We start from the raw sequence: 8,048 nt of genomic DNA on the forward strand, positions 1-8,048 counted from the left end.
AGCAGATGCTTGTCTTGGATTGGGGAGGTGATGACAGTGAAAGGACGCAGCCGTTTTCTTCATTCTGAAGGGAAAGGATGACTGACAATATCTTCTAACAGGCGTCTTGAAAGACTTCCAGTCAAGAGTCTGCTTCAACTAAGATGGTGCAAGATAATGCAATGCGAATGCCTCTTACTTTCCAAACTACATTGCATCAAATACATTTCATCATCACGGACATTACAGTTGAAGTAGCCCCACACAGACCCACGCGCCTCCAATCACTGCTGTGACAAAAATGGACACAGTTCCCTCGCGAATTCGATAACCGCAGCAACCGTGCCCTTCGTATTTCGTGTGACCAGTGATGCGTCTTATGTATTCTCGACTGCAATGAGTGGGGACAGGAAAAAGCCTGCTGGCTGTGCCTGTCTAGAGACATGGACTGCTATTTGTGATGGCGTGCTTGTAGTTGTCATGTGCGGAATGCTGCAAAGACAGTTTATTCGCCTGCATTGCTGCCTCGTTGTCGGATATCTATGTTATGTTTTGTTATGCTATTGCTTGGTTACGCTTTCAGTTTGCACTGACATGTTTTAGCATGTGTTGTGCTCAAATATTTCTTGTTCATCGCAATATAAAGTCCACCGCGGTCTGCGTCTGGGCAAGAATCTAAGATCATCTGGCTGATCATCATCTGTAAGATCATCTAATCATCTGTGACATCATCTGTAGGATCAGTGAATCACGGAACAGCTCAGGTTGAGGCAGACACCACTCGGCCACGTGCTGGGGAGCCGAGAGCAGTTCAGGAACACGCTTCACAATTCTCACCTGTGGCTGTCACCTGTCACAGATGGCTCTAGTGACCGTCACATCGTCACAAATGACATTAGGCAAATGTCCGCGTGATAGCAGTGTGATAGCCGTGACCCACGTGCCCGTCAGGACAGCGGGAAGGGCAGCGGTCTAACGGGCGTGCGATGTTTTGACGTGTCACTGGACGCCACAGGCCTCGTGGACTGGGTAAGCGCGTAGCCGCCCGCCACAAAACAGGCATCGGTTAGCTGCGGTGGATACTCTGGGAAAGGTATGGCCGGGAAATGGAGCCTGGGCAGGGACTTTAAGAAGTGCCGGGCATATAGATGGACGGAGGACTCTCATGGAATACTGTTGATCATATTCCTTTATTTCTACATAAGGCACACCAACATGATAAAGGCAGTTTCAAACGGAGAAACATGGGTTGAGCTGATAGGAAAAGGGCATTGGGGCGGATATGGATAAGACACGAAGAGTAGCAGGTATGTTGCATAGAGTCCTAACTGTGAAAACCTCCACTCGCTATGCCTCATGCCGGCAATAACAACGATCTGCCAGGACAGTGCATACGTAGGTATAGAGAACGTATGTGTATAGCCAAAGGCATACACCTGGTTCCGCCCGAGCCTGGGTGACGTTGCTGAACCTCCCACCTAGCTGCGAGAAGGTGAATTCTCATGCTTTCCAGTCCGTGCAGCCAGGGGTGCGGAGCCCGCCCCCCGCGGTGTCCCTTCCTGTCATGGTGAGGGCAGGTGAAGTCGTAAAGCGTCACTCGCTGAGTGCCCTTAAAGCTCTAATGACAACACTCCCAGGCCGATAAGTAGAGCGTCATGAAGATAGCTCGCACTGACGCCTCCAGATGACCTCCCTGATGACACAGCGGCGAGCATCACACGGAGACATCCGCCCCTGCCTCGCGAGAGGTGACCGCACGCACCTTTATGAGAACTGCTGCGCTGCTGACTCGTCACCGGGCGGCGGTGACGTCCGCTGTCTTCGATTATTCGATGTCCGTTTATGGGCTTCGGTGGAGAATGCAGGGCGGCAGCTGTGACAGGTGTGGCAGCGGCCATACCAGCTTCGTCGAAATGCATTTGACATATTTTTCATTCACAAAACCTGGTTCTGGCGGCTGTGCCTCACCACCATTCCCCAGCATTCTTCACCAGCGAGCGAGAGACTTATTAGAATAATCGGTGTTATTCAGCAGTTTCGTGCATTGGTTAAGCAGGGTCGTGCAGCAGCATCGTGCAGTGGTGCATGCGTGCGTGGTTTCATTAAAACACTGGGAAAGACCGACAGTAAAGATTTTGTTGCGGTGGAGAACTAAAGACGTGAACGACCACTCCATGCTGCACTTGACTTCATGGAACCAGCAAACGGTACAGCATCCCATACGTCTTGCGGTTACCGAATGTAGCTGTGGATTAATTTATATATTGACTTTAAGTATTGTGTGCATAGTTATGTATTGGCACAACAAGTGACTGATTTTGATTCCTAGACACTGAAAAATTTATTTACTGGGATGACATGTTCACAGAGATATGCGGGGTGGCAACGACTGCAGCGCCTCGGCGGGCGAGCTGTTTTTGCGTTGCCTGCCGGATGTTTTTTTTTTTAGCGACGACGGAAATTAACCTGTAACGAAATATATAAACAATGAAAGAACCTCATCACCAAACGCTGCTTTCGCGGATAATTCTCCATGCGGAAGAGGAATAGGGAAATCGGCGATCTGTCATGAGCCTTTGACCAGCTGATGGCAGCAAGGGAACGGACAGTAAGGCCCGCATTTAACGTCCTGCGCCACAATTTGGTTCACATGGTTTTGCCTGCCTTCGCTGCCACCAACCACTCCCATTTTAAGCCGTTTTTTCGTGCTCTCCACGCCTTATCAGATTTCAGCAGTCGCTCTGCCTGTGTCCATCAGCCTGTTGAGTGACAACTGTGTGTTCACACTGTCGCTTATCTGCCGGTGACCCTGCCACTTGACCTAACTGTGTACATCGCTGACCGACCGGACACCGATGCTCCTCTGATATACGTTCAAGAGGTTGGGCAGGGGCGTGGGGAGCGGGCGGGCGCCCGTCCCACCCCACCACGCCGGCGCGGCGCGGCGCGGCCGACGCGGACCACCAGCCGCGCGGAGGTCGCGCCGGAACAGGAGCCGCCCAGCCGGCCTGCCGAGACGCCGCTGGCGTCGCCCTCAGCAGGACGGCGCGCTGGCCGATAGCGCGGCCGCACCGGCGGGACCTCGGCGTGCGTGACCAGTGGTCTGTCCGGCGTGCAGCGCAAGACATCGGGTCCCGCGCACTACCGGCCGCCAGCGCTCGAGCCGCGCTCACCACTCGAGGAGCTCAGTCAGCCCCTGGAGACGCGTCGAAGCGAAGCGGAGCTGTTCGGAGCGGGTCGGAGCGGGCCAGAGCGGGTCGAAGCGAGGCGGAGCGGGTCAGAGCGGGTCGGAGCGGGTCAGAGCGAGTCAGAGCGGGTCGGAGCGGACGAGGGGCTTGTCCGAGGTCGCGAGGAGCCGAGCCAGGTGTGAGGCCGAATCGACAGGCGGCCCTGCCGCCGTGCACATCGATCGCCGCTGCGCGGTCCGCACCTGTGCCTGCGGCGACACCCGGCTCGTCGTCTGTCGGCGTGAGACGCAGCCCACTCCCAGCGCAGCCGACTCCCTCCACTCCAACCGTGAGTCGACTCCGATATGGCTGCGCGCAGCAGTCGTCGGCCACAGGTGGCGCCGTGCCCTGCATGTGGTTTGGGCTGGACTGCGGACGAGGCGGAGTTAACTCCGAAATCGGTCAGCTTTTTCCGTTGATTTTAGGTGAGTCGATTTCTTTGAGCGCTTGGTGCGAGTCAGAATCGGAAATAAGTGAACCACGTTATTTGGGTTTGATGTGTGCCAGTTTGTGTGTGGATTAGACGGAACGTGGTCATATGTAGCATTTTGCTTCAAAATCAATGACCCTGTACTTAAACCTATACAAATACAAGACACGTTTGCTCGATACGGATAGCTCATCAACACTTCCATTGGATGATTTATGTGGTGTCTACGCCAATACATGACAGCGGACTAAAAACACATCCGAGAAAAGCAATAACAGCGGTCCAAACACAATACAAAGCAAAGATGTCACAGCAAATGCACGAAATATGAACTTTGAAAAGGAAAAGCAAAAAGCAAAGTTCATATCAGCTGAGTCTTTGCTTAACAAACTGCGGAAATACCGAGCCCATGTAGCTTTTGATCCCAAAAACTGCTGACACCGGAATCAAATCCATCGGGGTCGATCACGAAATTGAACAACTCATCCTGGAGTCGCAATCGGTGTTGACTCGAAGATGTGCTGTGCTACTCGAACTCGGAATCCATCCCGCAAGCTAAGTGTGGGAGTCGGCACCGGTGGCTTCCAAGCTGAATCAAGCACAAGTCTGCCTCGTGGCATTGCTCCCTGAAACGCGATATCGCTTCATATATGTGTCGCACTTCAAAGCAATCGGTGCTGCGGCCGGCAACGTACATCATCCCGAAACGCGCGCACTAAACAGAGCAGACACGTTGACGCGATAAACACAATGCCATTGGTGCTGTCCGGCCAGAAAAGCAGCACACGGTAATTTGTCACGCATTTTGCATTGGATGTCTTGTTGGGTGAGTGTCTATCGTGTCATGTTAATCAATAAATTGCGATTCGATTCCATCTCTAATGAATTAGGATTTTAACATCTGACCGAATAATTGCGTCGAATATGTGGGTAACCGAAGGCGGACTAACCATCACTACCATCGCTTGATCATTACATGACGTCCAACCGCGTTCTAGTGCGAGATCTCAGAAAAATGGGAACAAAATGCCTGAGTGGGATCTCTCTCTCTCTCTCTCTCTCTCTCTCTCTCTCTCTCTCTCTCTCTCTCTCTCTCTCTCTCTCTCTCTCTCTCTCTCTCTCTCTCTCTTTCTCTCTCTCTCTCTCTCGCTCCTCACAATATTAAAAAACGAAGGAAACATGTATATTAAAAGATATTATGGATTGGTACGCTAAATGTAGCACTGTGTTGCGTTGCAAATAATGCAGCATGCGACGCAATACAAACCGCGACAGATAGCACTTAGGTACCCACCACCACGCTACAAACAATTCGCAGTTCACAAACAGTGTGAACAACACATACGTAAAGCGCTGCAACAGGGTGCGTGCCGTGGCACAAGGCTGCGCAGTTTTTCAATTTTTCATCAATCGCTTCTTAAAATGCTCTATATCTTATGGAAAGCATTAATGGCGATCTTACAGCGCTTCTTGACCTTATTTGATCGTAAATCAGTACCATTAAGGCTAAAACCCAGTGAACCACGCAGAGGTTTCCTGCCTGGGGTCTTCAGCTGTCGCCGCCGAATACGACATCTTTCGTAAAGGTCCTTACGGGGAACTTGTGACGACTTCGTCGAGCATATCCTTCGTAAATGTTTTTACGAGAAACTGAAGAGAAGAGACGTCAGACGTGGGAGGCGTCAGACGTTGTGCCGCTGGAGAGAAAAGGCGTCAGTTGTGATGCCACTGGAGAAAAGATATGACATCATGCTCACTGGAGCAAGGAGACATCAGACTCCGGGTGCTGTGCAGGATCAGTTCTTTCCTTCCAGATGCCGCCGCAAAAGAGGTACCTTCCAAAGCGATATCGCCTAAACGCCGAGCTGGCAGCGCCCCAGAGCTGGCTGTGTCGCATGATAATGAGACGCCAGAGTTCTCACCGAACTTTTCTCACATCTGACCACCGCCAATACATATAGATATAGTCGGTCTCCATATCTGTTAATCCAACGCATTGTTTGTATACATGCGTTTTTAGTGTCGGTGCTGTTTTGGAGCATGCGTAGGGCTTCCCCATCGCAGTTTATCATATGGTTGCTAAACTTTCCGCAAATGTCCACACATGATGCGGGGTGCTCCGGGGTCTTCAGGCGACTATCTCCGAGACACACGCTGGGAGGGGTAATGTCAGTTCAGCAGGAGATCCGCTTCGGAAAAACCTGCGCCGCGTCGCAAGACGCAGCGTGCATGCAGCATCGAGTTGGATGTCGCTTAATTCAGTCATGAGAAGCCACAGGCAACAAATGCTGGGGAAGCTGTCTGGTCAACTCCTGGCCAACACAGCACAATCACTCCTTGAGCACCTGGACCTCCTCGGTCTTATCACATGTACCTGACAGCGAGCTGTGTGGGTGAAGTCCGCTGATGCCAGTTATTATTCTGCTGCATCCCGAACACAGCAGTGCGAGCAGGGTTGTCACTTTCTAAAATCGGTTGGGGGCTGAGTCAAAAATATTCACCTAAACTACCCCTTAATCTTCTCGGACTTCGACCACTTTGGTTTGTGTTCTTGCCGTGAAAATTCCTATGAGAAAAATGGTGATGATGACGATATATGATGATGATGACATTGATAGTGGTAAGTTAAAGTGCCTAATGTACCAGCAGTTCAGAAACTCGTCGCACTGCATTGGCCCAGTGTTTCCTTTTTTGCTCAGGTGTATGCGGGAGAAGGGCGTGGAAAAGCATCGGGGGGGGGGGGGAGCTGAAGTCGACATTAGAGCCCCCAGAAGGTATGCAAAGGAACACTCCTGAGCGCAAGCACCGGGTTTAGTTCGGCGACCTCACTTGGGTACGTGCACGCGGGCTGTAGATCTCATTTAACGAGACGAACGAACCGGTGGCAAACGGGGCGGGGCGTGTTCACCTTTCCTCACTTCCACGCGAAGCAGAAGCTCTTTCCCGCAGCGGGGCCCAAGGGGAGGAGGCTCCCTGAACTTGGGGGCTCCCTCCAAGGGGCTCCCTGAATTCGAGACCACTCCACATGGTGCCTATCCTAGTGTATGGAAAAAACAGCCCTACATCTGCACTTCGCGTTGGGTTATCTACCCCACAAATCACCTGTTGCGCTTTATTGAGTGTCATAATGCACGGACCAGTGACGTTGCGAAATAGATCGCAACGTCCCATAACTGTGCCGAACTCTCCCATGCCGGCGGTAGCAACGGATGCAAAAGATGGATTGTGGTATACATAGCTACCTTGGTTAAGCGACAACACATTTCGAGGGTCAAACCACGCCTCTGCTTCTCAGACCCGTGGACTCGATCGCTTCTTCGTCGTGCTATCACACTTCAGCGTTTGATTTGGAACCGAATCCGGCTGGATCACGACGCCTACAGTTGACTAACTGCGAGCAACACTGCAAGATGTTGCGCCGACTTATTTTCCAACTCAGGTAGACGTGGCTCGATTCAGAAATAGTTCTGTTGGAGGATTCCGATTCGTCGAATGATACGGTTTCAGTGTAATGAAATTAATTCGGTTACACACGGATATATGAAGTTTAAATGCAGCCTTAAGTGCATACAGTCATGAAAACATACTGCATTGGATAGTTTGTGCGTTACAAACCGGGAAAGACATTGTTTTTTGCATCTACTCATCGACGCCTTTAATAAATTACATCAGTGAATGTTGGCTCCGGCCAGACCACACCTCCAAGAAAACCAGCTCCATGCGTTGATTTCTGAATTTTGTTCCAGAGTGGATTCCAACAATTTCCGAAATGAAATTCCACATCGGGCCAGATACGCATTTAAAGAGGAGACCATGGGATCATGTTCCGCCCTTTGAGACGAGAGGTTTACGTGAGCTTTGTGGTAATTTCTGAGAAACTCGATCTAAGTTGCGGGAGCTCGGAGACAATCTGACATTTTGCACATTGCATATATATATATATATATATATATATATATATATATATATATGTGTGTGTGTGTGTATATGTGTGTATGTGTGTGTATTTGTCTCTCTCTCTCTCTCTCTCTCTCTCTCTCTCTCTCTCTCTCTCTCTCTCTCTCTCTCTCTCTCTCTCTCTCTCTCTCTCTCTATGTATATATATGACATTTGACAGACTTGGTTACAAGTTCTGAGTACGTTCCTTCTTCGGGGCAACCATACCAGTGCAGTTTGCGGCATTGATATTGTTATACGAGTAATATGCCAGGTGCACTGATCCACCTGCAGCCTTATCACGATACCAACTAAAGCGTACCAACATTGTCCACGATTACAACAGATTTACGAGTTCGCCGTAACTTCCCAGTTATCCGGCCCTTGGAATGCATTCTGTTTTCTGACCGCCGGTATAGATGTCGCTAGCGTCGGCGGCGGTGGCCGAGGGGGGGGGGGGGAGTTCGCGGCGCGCG

The sequence above is a fragment of the Pollicipes pollicipes genome, unplaced genomic scaffold, assembly GCF_011947565.3.
Source record: "Pollicipes pollicipes isolate AB1234 unplaced genomic scaffold, Ppol_2.1 Scaffold_6548;HRSCAF=7765_pilon_pilon_pilon, whole genome shotgun sequence".
NCBI classification, from domain to species: domain Eukaryota; kingdom Metazoa; phylum Arthropoda; class Thecostraca; order Pollicipedomorpha; family Pollicipedidae; genus Pollicipes; species Pollicipes pollicipes.